Raw genomic sequence first — 13,976 nt, forward strand, 5'->3', positions numbered from 1 at the left:
CTCTCCCTCCCTCTCTTTCCCCCCAAGCTCTGGTTAACCCTTGAAATTCGGCCTTGAAATACACAGAGGGAATTTGTTCCATGACTTAAAAAAAAAAAAAAAATTGAGCGGCTGAAATCCAAATCTTTAAATTAAAACCATTCCCAATTTGGTTTGCGGAATAATGTTGGTTGTCATATTTCACCGTAGGGTTCCCTCGCCCGTGCTGCTTCTGGACAGTTACTTTCCTCGACTGTCAAACGGTGTGTGTGTGTGTGTGTGTCTGTGTGTCTGTGTCTGTGGCCGTGTGTGTTATTTTCGGCTGATGCACACTCCTCGGTAGCCTCAAGGTCGGCAATACCCTGAGCCTTCTCGGCCCCCGCCTTCCGGGCTGGTCGCTGCCAGCCAAGGACTGGAAAAGGAGGGAGTCCCCAGTCCCGGCAGGGCATCCTGCTAACAGGTTCAGATTTCCGCAGGGTCGGTGCTGAAGCAGGGACGGGCAAGGGGCAGCTGGGCTCCAGGAAGGTGCACTCGGAAGAGCCACCAGTGGGCGGCAGGGACCCGGCCCGGCCCCCGCGCGCCCGGGCTCCCCCGGCGGGTGCTCGGAGCCCCGGAGAGGAGGCGCAGGCAGGGGACGCGGTGCTCTCCCCGGCGGCGAACTGTCACGGAATTCGACACCCGGAAAGGCAGCTGGTCCCTGGCCAGCACTCCTGATCCTTCTCAAATGGAAACACTTTCTCCCGATGAACCTGCCGGAATTCTCAGTGGCATCTCACCTCGGCCTTGCCTCCTGGCGCATTTAACATAAGCCGCATTTATCACTTTGAGACAAGGAAGGTTCCAAATGGAGCGGGGCTCTCGGTTGCAGAACAAGGTATGCTGGAGACTAAGGTGACATTGACATGGGGGGGAGGGGGGGAGGGGGACATATTTAACCGGGACCATCCTCCCCTAGGCAAGACGGCGAGATGAAGTTTGCCTTGGGCTTCCCCTCTTCCTGCCCCTCCCCAGGCCTTTCTGCTTCACCTTTTCCCTACCCCCACTCACGCCTTATAAAGGAAAATTCCCCTGAGTGGGTGGCTGGTGGAGACTCCCTTATGTTCTTATTTTCAGCATTTTCATGTTCAACACTAGACACAGGTGACACAGTGCGACCTGAAATTTCCCATGTCTGCTCCTCTTCCACCTTCCCTCCTTTCTCTCTTGCCTGAGTTCCCTGCTATCCTCTCTCCTGATGCAGCCTGCTTTTATTTCTTTGCCCTTCCCCTTTCTAAGTTCCCTTTTCCCTCTTTGCAAATATGAACCAAGATGCAGGGAGGGAGGGGGGAGTGTTGTGACTCTGTGTGTAATGTAGGCCTGGGGTTATAGGGGGTATGGACTGATGGTCTATGAAGGATCTATTCAGCAAGCATTGTTGAGCACTGACTCTGTCTGACCACATTACTATTCATGTGTACGATGACCGGATTCTCATTTTCTCGAGAATAAACTGCTCCCCAGCTTTTCCCTGGGCACCTCTCTGCTTTCCTCTAGGCTGCGGGAATGGGCATCTGTAGGACATGCAGAAGAGGAGGAAGCTCCTTAGGTCCAAGCTAGTTGGGTGCCTCTGTGCTCTCACGCTATGGAGTAGTACTAACTATAATCACACATTAACCATGATAACCATTTATCGAGCACTTGCTTTGTTTGTGGTATTGTTCTAAGAACTTTACAAGTATTCACTCATTTAAACCTCATAACAACCCCATGAAGTAAGGACAATTGTTATCTCTTTCTTACACAGGGGACAACTCAGGAACAGAAGATTTAAATAATTTGTTCATGATCACACAGCTATTAAGTGGGGGAGCTGCCATTGAAACTCAGAACATCTGACTCTGGACCATAACTCTTAATCTATTACATAGCTCTGTCATCACATATTCATCCATCTATTCTGAGATGGAGGAGTGAACAAGGCAACCAGGATCCTTGGAGCTTGTATTTAAGTTGAGGGAAATAGACAATATATTCAGCAAACAGATTGGATAATTCAGGTAGTGGTAGATGCCACAAAGAAAAGAGAACAGAGTAGTGTAATAGGGAGTGGCGACCTTCACATGGAGTGTGGTAGGAACATTCAGGCTGAGACTTTAAAGCTCTGAGGAGAGGAAATACAAATAGCTTGTGAACATATGATAGTTATTACCTTTAGTACTTACGGGAATGCAAATCGAAGTCACATTGGGGATCCCTTTACACCCATTTAGTTGGCCCCATATTAAAAGGTTTGACAATATCAAGTGATTGAAGAGGATGTGGATCTGGATCCACAGGACCTTCCAACATTGCTGGCAGGAGTATAAACTGGCACAGTGAGTTCGGGAAACGGTTGGCATTGTATCCTAATTTGTACACCTGTGATCCAACCGTTTAACTCACTTGTACATTTATATCAATTAGAATCTCTTGTATATGTTCAACAGGAGACCTGTGTGTGAACCTTTGTAACAGTCTGGTTCCCAGTAATGAAACCCTGGAAAGAACTTCAATGCCCATCACGAAGGAATAGATGAATAGTGTAATATTGTTATATAGAGGAATATCATACAGCAATCAAAAATGAATAAAATAAGTGACACGTAACAATATGACTGGATATAAGCTATATAATATTAAATGGAAATTGGCCGAAAGATTACATATAGCATTACATATAACATGACAATCTTTTATAATATTGAAAATTACTATAATAAAAACCCCTACTACTTAGGAATATATGTAGATACAATAACATTATATAAATAGGAAAGCAAGAGAATGAGAACCTGAGGTTTGTACTTGTGGTTACCTTAGATGGGGAGAAGCAGGGCGACCATATGGTTTGTTAGAGGTGAGTCAGTGGCAGGGTCTCAGCTGAGTTTTGGCTGGTAGGGCCAGGTGTGCTTATTACATTGTTAAAAATAACTCGTAAATAATGAAATAGGACAGGCCATGCATGGACTAACGGGAGTAAATGATGAACTAAATATTAAGACTAATCCTGTTTTATGTACTGTGGTCCAGGGTGGAAGGTAGGAAAGAGCAGAAGGTAGACACCTCAGTCTGGGAAGGGGAGCTTGGTGTTCTTCAGGAAGAGGAAGGCCGCCAGAGTAAACATGGGCCAGCAGATCAGAGAGGTAATCTGGGACCAGAACATGCAGAGCCTCGTAGGTCAACGTAAAGATTGAAGGGTTTTAATCAGGGAAGCGAAATAAAATTGAATCTGAGGTTTTAAAAGGCTACTCTGGGGCTATGTAGAGAATAGACAATACGGGAGGGGCACGTGGGAGGCCACTGCAACAGGAGAGGAGAGAAGATGGTGGCGGGGGTGTGACTGTGTTTCTGCAGGTTATTTACTGCATCGGGCACCAGCCTGGAGGTCAAGTGGAGGTCAAAATCTAGCCTGTGCTCTCTTGCCAGCAAATGTCCTGTCACAGGGCTTTGAAGGCCTGGAGGAGGGGCATCTTTTTCAAATCTACATGAAGGGCTCTGTGTGCCAGCAGCAGCTCAGGGGTGATCAGGGCTGTGAGAATGGACTTGAAGAGAAGTAGATGGATTCGGGACATACTTTGAAGGTAGAATGAACAGGGCTTGTTGATGGATTTAAATATGGGGGTTAGTAAGGGAAAGAGAGGAGTCAAAAGTGACACCTAGATTTTTTATTTGGCGGTGAGGATATTGATGCTGTTTACAGAGACGAGGAAGAGCAGAGAAGGGAAGAAAATCATATTTTAAATGTATTAATTTTGAAATGCCGTTAGACAGCCAAGTGTAGACGTCAGGTAGGGAGCTGATTTGAGTCTGAAGCTTGAAGGAGAATTTGGGGCAAGAGACTTAAATGTGGAAAGTATAAGCCTGTAGATGGTATAGTCCAAATTCCTCCACTTCAGTTGTCATTGTCAGATTGTGAATTCCTTGGGGGCGGAGAAAGTTTTTACTTTGTCTTTTTTAATCCCCAGAGGAGGGTAAAGTAGAGTAGGTTATCAGTACATATTGGTTGAATAGATGACAGAAGGCTGCATCAACAGTACAGACGTGGAGAAATAGAGGGGACGTGGAGGAAGTGTCCCAGGTGACTGGACCCTGCCAGTGTCTCAGAGTTGACACTGTGTCCTTTTCCTCCTGAGGCTGAAGCAAGTCTAATGGTGGTGGCACCCCATTAGGAGGATGTGACCTAGGGGCCTTGGGGCCATTGTCATGTGTGGTATCCAGAGCTATTCAGAGAAACCAAAAATGGCACGGACTAGAGGGTGAAAGCCAGAAGAGCCCTGCGGGTCGGAGAAGCCAGATGAGGAAGCACTGAGCTAGCACAGGCACTCAGCTGAGAACGCAGCAGACCTTGTGGAGGCAGGGCCAGGTGAAATCAGCAAGAGGAGACAGGCCCCGGGGGGCTGAATTAAACGGTGCAAGGCAGTGGGTACACGTGGAGCCACAGGTTCGGTTTAAAAGCCAGTGTATATTGCAGACATATTTGATAATCACCAGGTAACTGGCCACAACCTTCTCACCACCCCCAGGCCCACAGGACCTCAGGCTGTGCAGTCCTTTGGGGCATCTCATTTAGAAGATGGTTGCTGAATGTTTTTATTTCCATTATATAAAAAAATTATTTTGCTTCTATTACCATTGTTAGAATCAAACCTTATTTTGAAAGAAATGCCTCCATGCAGGACAACTGATGGACTAGTTGGCAGAGAGTATTTTTAATGGTCAATGATTCCACTGTGGGCATAAAGGGAGAATGGGTTATAATTCTTCCCTTGGTTTCTTTCAGGAAATGTAACGGACTACAGTCATTGGCTTTATTTTCCTAACTTTATAAGTTTTAGTTCCCTTTCTTTTTTGATTTTCCATTTATAACTCTTTGTAATAAATACAAATGAGAAATATAAAATATAAGTAATAAAAGTAAAACATGGAAAAGAAGGAAAAAAAAAAAAAGAAAATGGTTGCTGAGGCCTTCCCATCCCAGATATCGCATCCCATCCCCCTGCTGGGCCTCCTAGGCAGTACTTCCCCCACAGTACCCTCCAGTGCCAGGCTTGAGGGGCTGGCCCGGCACGACTACATTTGGGCCTGACAAGGTTCCCCCATGTCATCATATTCCATCACTCTGCTGACATCTAGTTCTCCAGCCACCACCCTCGCATGGCAGTTCACATCTGTTCACTTGTCTGTCTCCTTCCCTCAAATGGTACCCCTTGCTTCTGTTCACTGGTGTATCTCTGGTGCGAGCACAGTGACTGGCTTAGGGGCTGTCTGCAGGAATTGTGAAAGGAAGAGAGGGAGGTAGGAGGAGGAATTCCCCTTTTTTCTTGGCTTTCAGTTGATCAGGATGAGACCATCCCATTCTCACTAACGAGAGGCGCACGAGGGCCTCTCTTTCCTTGGACAGCTGGGTACAGTATTGCTTAAGAATGTAAGCTTTGGGATAAAATCGACCTGGAATTCAGTTTGGGCTCTACCTCATACAGCTTGGTGAGGTCACTTCACTCCTCTCACAGACTCAATTTTTTCATATGTCAAATATAGATAATAACAAAACCTCCCTTATGCTGTCATTGTGAATTTTAAATAAGACAGTGATGTGAAGCTTCTAAGCACAGTGCCTGGCATAAAATAGGGACACAGTAAAGTTTAGGTATTCTTATTTCCTAAGGCATTTGATTGTCAATGCCTCCTTTATTGACCAGCTTCAAGGAATGCTTCTAATTCTGAGGATTTAGGCTCCTTATCCAGAGGCGCCTGTGCTCTGGCAGTGAGGTAGTAGCCATTTCTGGCAGATGGGGAACGATTCTTGGGCACATGGGCATTTGATGTCTCATCTCTCACATTACGCCACATAGTATTCCATTGCACATAATTCATGGCCAGCCAGGAGTCTGAATAACAGTGAGGACTCAGAATTTATTCATTCAACATGTGACTGAATGTCTTACTATGTAAATGGAGGTACAGTGATGACTAAGACACAGTCCCTGCTTTCAAGGAAATCACAGTCTAGTTAGGGGGGCAGACAAATACATACTGACAATTACAGTGTACACATTCAGCGGATCACTCTGATCCAGACCCCTGACCACAAGATCCCCTGCCCAGTGCTGGGAGGAATGATGTAAACGTAGTAATGTTACCGACCTGGGTCCTTGGACTCTTTAATCAACAGAAATTGATAAGAGGCCGGATGAGAAATTCACGCAAGGCTTTACTGAGGCTCCTGCTGCAGCAGGGGTGAGCAAAAACAAGTAAGAGGTGCCCTTGCTCGCTCCCCGAGGAGGGCAGCGAGGAGGGCAGGAGGGTGGGCAGGTTCCTTAAGTGGGGTGAGGGTTAGGGGCGGGTCCGTGGGTGGGGCTGGAGGCGTGGCTTAGGTGGTCGGCCCACTCCCTTGGTGGTGCTGTGTGCAGGGATCATGCACAGTACTCAGTTTTGCTCCTGGCACCTCAGAAATAGCAGTTGGTTTGTGGCCTTATTGTTCATAATTTGCTAGGACTGCACATGCCTGCAGTTATTTTTAATCCCTTATAGTTTCTTTGTATTCTGTTGCAGGAGGAGACCTTTGTCCGGGAGCAAGCGCCCTGACAAAGGATTCCAGGTCCCAGCCTATCTCAGTAATAGTGTTGGTCCCTTGTATTTGCACATGTATTTACAGGGTACAAGTCAGGTTCACTTTGAAATTTTTCATTTGATTTTCATGACAACTTTATGAGGTAGGTAGAGATTACTACTCATTTTATGAATGAAATCTAAGACTCCATTGAGCAGATGCATTTACATGAGACAAGCTGTCTTAGGCCATGATCTATCCTTCCAGCCTCTCCTATTCTCCCCGTGCAGGAGTCTGTCCAGCTCACCACCCTTGTGGAATGGGGTTTAGTTTTGATTCTGAGTTTATCCCGTTGGATTTGATGGCCAAGTTTAGGTTCCATGTTGGGACCTTTGCTCTCTGTAGACTTAAACTGACACCTGATCCCATTTGGTCAACTTGGTGCAACCCTTCTGATCTTCAGGAGTCCGTCTTGGTACTGGCCACTGGCCATTAGGCAAAGCCCAGGTGAGGGTCATGACGGCTTCCCTGAGAAAGGGGATAGATGCTAGGTTGATTAACTATGCTTGTGCAACTGGGAAGTGAAGGAAGTGGCAGAAGAATCTTTTCATTCCCCAGTTTCACGATGCTGGTTTAGTCAGTTGTATTCCTGGATGTTTCTCCTAAAAAGGGAAAGTATATAGGGATCACTCGAACCTCCTTAAGAATGGAATGACTTATTTACACTTTCTCAGAGATGTTTTAACTGAAGTTGGTCATTTATGAAGTACTTATAAGTCTACAGAATACATCGTTGATTACAATCTGCTTATGGTTATTTACAAAAATAATGTTTATATATTTAAATTTAATGAGAGAAAGTAAATCTCACAGACTTGTCCTGTGATTATAACATGGGGAAGTGAGTTTTTGGTTGAGAAAATGCGTTTTTCAAATCTACTGTATTTTTCACCTTTGTGAAAGATGTTATTAGGTATTTTTGCCGCCCACAGAATGTCTGGGTGGGGCAGCTCAAACACCTCCTGCCAGGCCTGCAGTGCAGCAAGAGGATGATGTTGACTGTAGTGGTTCAGAAATACTGAAGGAGCAATCTCCTTCCCCAGATTTTTAACCTCACCACAATAACTTTGATTAGATTATTTTATGCAGGGGGAAAATTGGTTAAGTGGTCATTTTCTTTGAATTTAAATATGAAGTTTGTGAAACACATGAGAAATAAAAGTCATAATTTATCAAAGGTGAGTTTTCAAAAGGGCTTTTAAAATTCCATATGCTTCAGTGGATTGGGGATCAAGTTATATGTTAATTGATTGGTAAAGAAATACTACCAGAATTTTTGTTCTGTATTCAGGGAGACTGGTCTGAATTCGTAGAAGGTCTGAATTACAGTGTGTCTGAGTGCTTTAAGAAATATCTTTGTTTTACTTTCAGCTCATGCAGTAATAGTACCAACAGAGTGTTTTGGATGAGAGCCTCTTCTTTCATATATGGATAAAATTCATATGCAGTTATTAAAATCAGTTGAATATAAACAGGTAAGTCCTTCAACAAATCTGGTTTTGTTTTAAAGTGGTTAACATTTTAGGGTATTAATTTGCTTGGCAGAACTCGTCATTGTTCCTAGGTAACTTCAGCTCAAGCTGGTTCAAAAAAACCTACTTTCTAAATTACTGAAACCTGAATGATTTTTACTATAAATTCAAATTGAAAACCAAGCATCCAGTCCCAGATAAAGCTTGATTTTCTGCTTAACTTTAAGGGAAAGATTTTTTTTTTCCTTTCAGGTTGGAGCAAAAATTACCACCTGAATTGTACTGACAGCTGTGATGTGTTCTGGAAGAGATGGGCCCTGCCAACTTCAGGCAGCTGTGCTCAGCACGCCCCTCGTTCCAGGCTCCAGCCTCTATTGTTAATGTCACAATTTTTTATACAGCCTCTCAGATAAATGGCTGGCAAAAACTATGCCAAAAAGGATGATTATCATGGTTATGTCCGAAGATGCTGGCTGCCCTTGGTCAAGGCATCTCTGGCCAATTAGCATTGAATCTTCCTGCTGTGCTTTTTATACTTTTACAGCAAAACAGAAACCTGATCTTGCCTCATGTGGAAGGGTAGAGATAGATGGAGATGAGAGCACGGCAGGCCAGACCAGTGCTTCTCAAATTCATGTTTTTCAAAACACAGATTTCTAGGCCCTAATTCCAGATATTCTGACTCTGTTAGAATTTCCCCAGATTTCCATTGCTAACAAACTCTCTCAGGTGATGCTGATACTGCAGGTCCATGGACCACACTCAGGCAGCTCTGGCCTAGGTGAGTAATTTTGAGGAAACTTAGGTATTAACAGTGGGAATGCATTTTATAAACGCAGCTCACTAGAACATGACCTGTCCTGCAGAGGGAGGGAAGGCAATGCTAGGGTGACCAACTGTCCAGTTAGACTCAGAGTGTCCTGGTTTTAGCACTGAAAGTCTTGTGTCCCAGGAAACTATTCAGTCCCAGGCAAACTAGAAGACTGGTCATTCTACAGGGCAGACTGGCTTATCATGGCAGCTTTATTGTGCTTTGAAGAGATGGGCGTTTGGCTTAAATTTTAAACCCAAGAAAGAACACTGAGCATGCTGTGAAATGACACGTAATCACGTGTAACTGAGGACCGCCAGTTAGAATCTTCAGCTTTTCTAAATCTCTTTTCTCACAAGTTGTGCTGGATTGGAGGTTCCCAAACTTGTGTGCACACTGGAATCATCCAGGGAGCTTAAAAAAAAAAGAAAGGGGTGCCCGTGTTCTACCCTCTCCGGCATCGTGAATTAATTGGTTTAAGGTGTGCACTGTGCTCTGCTAGTTTTAAAAGGCCCCCAGATGATTCCAATCTGCAGATCAGTCTGGGAATCAGCCTGGTAGAGAGTCTCCAAAGATGGCCGCCAGCAATGTCTCCTTCTTTCTACACATATGCCGTTTGCCATGAGGTAGGTCTGTTTTCTGCCTGTTGAGTCATCCTACCTTTGTGACTTGCTTTGAACAATGAAATTTAATGACTTTGAATTCTGGGGCTTGTGGCCTGGTAGCTTTTGTTTCTTCCCTCTTGGAAGCCAGCCTCCTTGAGAGAGGTCTGACTATTCTGAATCCACAGTGCTGTGAGGAAACCCCGGCTCGCCTTGGGGAGAGCAAGCCGCTGTGTGAAGGAGGGGCTGGGCACGTATATGTGAGTGAAACTTTCTTAGACCTTGTAGCCCGACCCAGTAACAACTGAATTTGACCAAGTGAGTGACCCCGGTTGGCGTCACCAGGTTCAGAACCGTGCAGGCAAGCCCCCCCATCTTTGCCTTAAGTAATTTCATTTTGGGTGGTTGGTTTTGGAACAATATACAGCTGAAACACAAGTGTATTCCTTGCGCTTATTAGTAATAATAATGCAAAGGGGGCATTTTGAAAGACCCCGTATGAATGAGGAATGATTTATTTGCCATCCAGATCAAAGTGCAATGCAAACGCAAACCGTATTGCTGAATATTTGAAGGGGAAATTATTATTATATTCATAAAATTATTAGTGATGGTGACAAAGAGATTTCACCTTGTTAACATAGTAGCCTCAACTATGCCTTCTGTTGCATCCTCTAGAAAGCCGAGCCCAAGGCAATGCTCAGAGTGCTATCAGCTGATTTGGGCTGTGCAACTCGGAGAGCAAGGGTGACAAGGCAAGAGAGAGAGTGATGTGATTCAGTGTAATGCCGTGTATTGCCACACTAGCTACTGCTTAACAAGGAGCTGCGCTGAGACACACTGTGTCACTCTATACTGTCTTACTTGACATTTGGGGCTTCCCTGGAGGTGTTGCAGGAAAGAACGATACCTTGGTGTAGTGAATGGAAGAGGAAAAGAAAGAGGAACTTGGCTTCCCAGTTTCCTCTCACTTCATTTCTCACTGATGCAGTTTTACTTCATGGGAAGCTAACTCTCACTACTCCTGTGTCTCCGGCTGCTCAGGAATCTGGGCACCGTGCTACACAGTACGTTATTTTCCCCAAGTCCGAAAGTAGAGGCGCTGCACCTGTGTGTGGATCAGGTGCTCACCAAGAGAGACAGACATGAGGAGAGGTTGAGGGAATCTGAGAAGGTGCATAATGTTTTTGTGGGGGTTCTGTTTGTTCGCTTGTTCATTGGTTTTAACTAAAACATAGTATGAGGTATCTGACTTTGATACTGTTTTTGCAAATTACATTCTGAGGCTGAGATGATCCGTTAGCCTAGATTGCCATCCTGCTTTTACCCATATGCTCAGTATCAATTCCAACATAAATGCAATATTAGTCCTGACTGGTCTTTTCCCTTCCAATAATCTTACGAAACGCAACCATCTCCCTGGACATTTGCAAAAGTCAAATCCAAGGATTTGGTTTTTATTTTACTGTTTTGCACAGCCCAGTCTTTTCTTGATAGAATGGAGTGTGTGTGCCTTCTAGCCTTGAGAGAAGCAGGACACCAATGAGCTATCACTTCTGAACATCCATCCTTCTTGACAAGCTGTTAAGTCTTTTCCTAGTCAGGTCCTTTTCAAAATGGGGAAAGAGATAAAGAGCAAAAACATGCCATATTTAGTTATTTCATGAGGCTAGGGAGTTCCTAAACATCAGGGGCTTTATATGACTGATGGCATTATATTTTGTAACCCAGTCCCACTCTAGTTGTAGGAACCATTATGTAGGGAATCAAAAGTCTATTTAACACATTGAAGGGTTTAGTGTTCAGTGTATGATTTGGGGGGAGAAAATTGTTTCCACTAGTTTCTCATCAATTTGCTGATGAGATTTTCTTTTTAATTGTCTCACGTATATAAGCAGTGAAGGTCATCTAACTTCAAAAAGGTAGGCAGAAAGAATCTCGTCTGTAATTAAAAGTCTGTGGAGTTAATCTGGCCATTGCTTTTCCTGTGGACAGGTAACAACCTCCCCTCCTATTTCCCATGACTGAGGTGATTGACTGTGATGATATCTGGTCATCAATTTTTCTTCCCTACTTGGGGCACAGAGAGGTAGACTTCCTTTCATTTTTATAGAAATATTCCTGAGAAATAAACATGGGAAGACTCATATGCCATAGATCAAGATATAAAAGTTGTAAAACACCTCATGCCTTTGTTCCCTCCCCATGTTGCAAAGTCCTAAGCCTGTGGTATCATTGTTTTCCAGTGACAATTCTTAAGTTCACCTTATTCTCAAATGAAGGAGATTTGACATGCAGTTAATGTCCAGCAGGTCCCTGCTTCCTGCGAGGATGGATTTTGTAAATGTTCCCCTGAACAGCTGGTAGATCTTTGGACCTAATTGTTGCTCTTGAATGGAAGGTATACTCTGTATGCGGAGATACAGACGTGTTGTTTTATTTAAGACTCTTGAGTAAATGAAAGAAGTCCAATTCAAACTGGCTCAAAAAAACAAAGGAAATTCATTGGCTCATGTAAGACAGAGGGTACAGGTGGGACCAACTGTATCCATGATTCAAACAATGATATCATAAAGAACTCTTTCTTTCTCTCTCTCTCATTTTATCTCTAACTCTTGATTCTTTTTTTTTTTTTTGGTCTACAATGGCGTTGTTCTCAGGCACTCTTTTCTCTAGTGGCTCCATGCCAGGCACCAACAGATCTAAGCTTTACCTCTAAAGCTTAGCTTTGTTTAAAAACATTCTAGGATTGAGTTTAAAAGGACAAGCTATGTTCAGATTTGGGAGGAATCTGAGAACAGAAGAGAGGTGCTTCCCCAGGGGAAATTCAAGATGCTGTACCAGAAAAATGGAAAAGGATGCCAGTCTGGCAAAAACAACAAATACCCATTTCTTTGGGAAAGGGGGCCACTACCTCCTAGCTAAGAGACTAGCTTTGAGAGCTCATATGCCTTGTTTTGTCAGTTATCTGAAAATGGACTCAAGTTTCAGGAGTAGACTCACATTGACTGAGTCCAGAGAGACTGATATATAAACTGAATGCCAATTTATTAGTTCACAGCCAGGACATGGAAACAACCTTAAATGCCAATGCTGACAGAGCAGTCCATTTTCTTCCCTGTAGGAAAACCACAAGGAAAGCCAATCATAAGCAATCTGCTAAATAAGGATGGATCAGAGCAAGAGGAGATAGTGTAATTGCCCGCAGTAGGATCTGCCCTGGGAACCAGAGAACAGGGGTTCCCAGGGACAGAGCAGCATTGTTCCTGGCTGGTATATGGAGAGTCTCTATGAAATTTTGATACTTTGGACTTTGCTTTTGGCCTGTATTTATCAAAGTGTATCCCCAACCAACTCATTAGAACTACCAGGGAGCTTGATAACATGCAGGTTTCTGGTCTCACCCAGACCTGCTTAATTGGAATTGATGAAATGAATCTACATTTCAACAACCTTCTGGTTTTGTCTCTGTAGCATGAGAGTTTCTCCTCTTAGCTAATCAAACCCTCTTCACACAGTCTTTATTCTAACAGGATATAAATGATCAGCTTTCTGCTTAATAAATTATTAAACATTTTCATTTTGACTACCCATCATAGTGCTCAATTTAAGGTATTTTTAGGTTCACTTTAATTATAAAATTCTGATTAGAAAGTAATAATGTAGAATGTTGGGAAAGAGTGGAAATATATAATGCATTTAGTAAAATCATCTGTACTTTGATTACCATTTCTTGTCTTTCTTTTTTTTGTGTGTGGGTATCCATATCCTATTCCTCCCAAACAGAGGTCTGAGTATATTGTATATAGCATTTGATTCCTGCTTTATTTACTGCAATTTAATTTGAGAGCATCTTCATATTGTTACTCTTTGCTTACATGATATTAATGGCTATTCTCAAAATTTTCATTTGTCTATTTTATAGATGGAATTTTATTCCTACAGATCCTTAATCATATATATTATGTGTAGTTTTTCCAAATGTGGAAGAATGAGGTGTTGTGTTTTACTTTAAAATTTAAACGGATAGAATCACATTTATTTTACAAACAAAAGGTAACTTTTTGTAGGAGGGAGATTTTTAGATATGCTTTTAATAAGGGAATATTATAACAAAGTCACAGAGGTCATGGTTGATGGTTAATTGTCACAAGATAGTTAAGTACATTTAACCTCCTGTTATTGAAATCGTTTATATGTTTAATCGAAAAAAACTAACTTTTACATGAACTATTCTAATGAATGTATTTTCTCTAACAAATATACTTAGCCTCAGAGCCAGTTGTCCTTGGAAGATAACTATTAAATACATCTCTGAACATTACATGCAAGATTTTGCCTCTTCTAGAAGACAGATTTGTGCAGAAACTCAACTTTAGCTTTTAAGATAGAGAAGAAATATGGATTTAACAGAAAATTTATGACCACATAAAAATTTTATGGTTATATGTGGTCTGCAGTCATAGCAGACTCTACTGATTCAC

The 13,976-nt window shown here is 43.1% G+C and overlaps 1 long non-coding RNA gene across 1 annotated transcript in view; it reads left to right on the forward strand.

Moving 5' to 3' along the window:
• Positions 1-510: 510 nt before the first annotated feature.
• The window catches only part of LOC138842611 (uncharacterized), a 144,023-nt gene continuing 130,557 nt past the window's right edge, over positions 511-13,976 (forward strand). The window contains exons 1-2 of the long non-coding RNA XR_011377308.1: positions 511-853; positions 7,979-8,082. This is a non-coding gene — a long non-coding RNA (uncharacterized lncRNA). The remainder of the gene's footprint in view (positions 854-7,978; positions 8,083-13,976) is intronic.

The sequence above is a fragment of the Globicephala melas genome, chromosome 3, assembly GCF_963455315.2.
Source record: "Globicephala melas chromosome 3, mGloMel1.2, whole genome shotgun sequence".
Taxonomy (NCBI): domain Eukaryota; kingdom Metazoa; phylum Chordata; class Mammalia; order Artiodactyla; family Delphinidae; genus Globicephala; species Globicephala melas.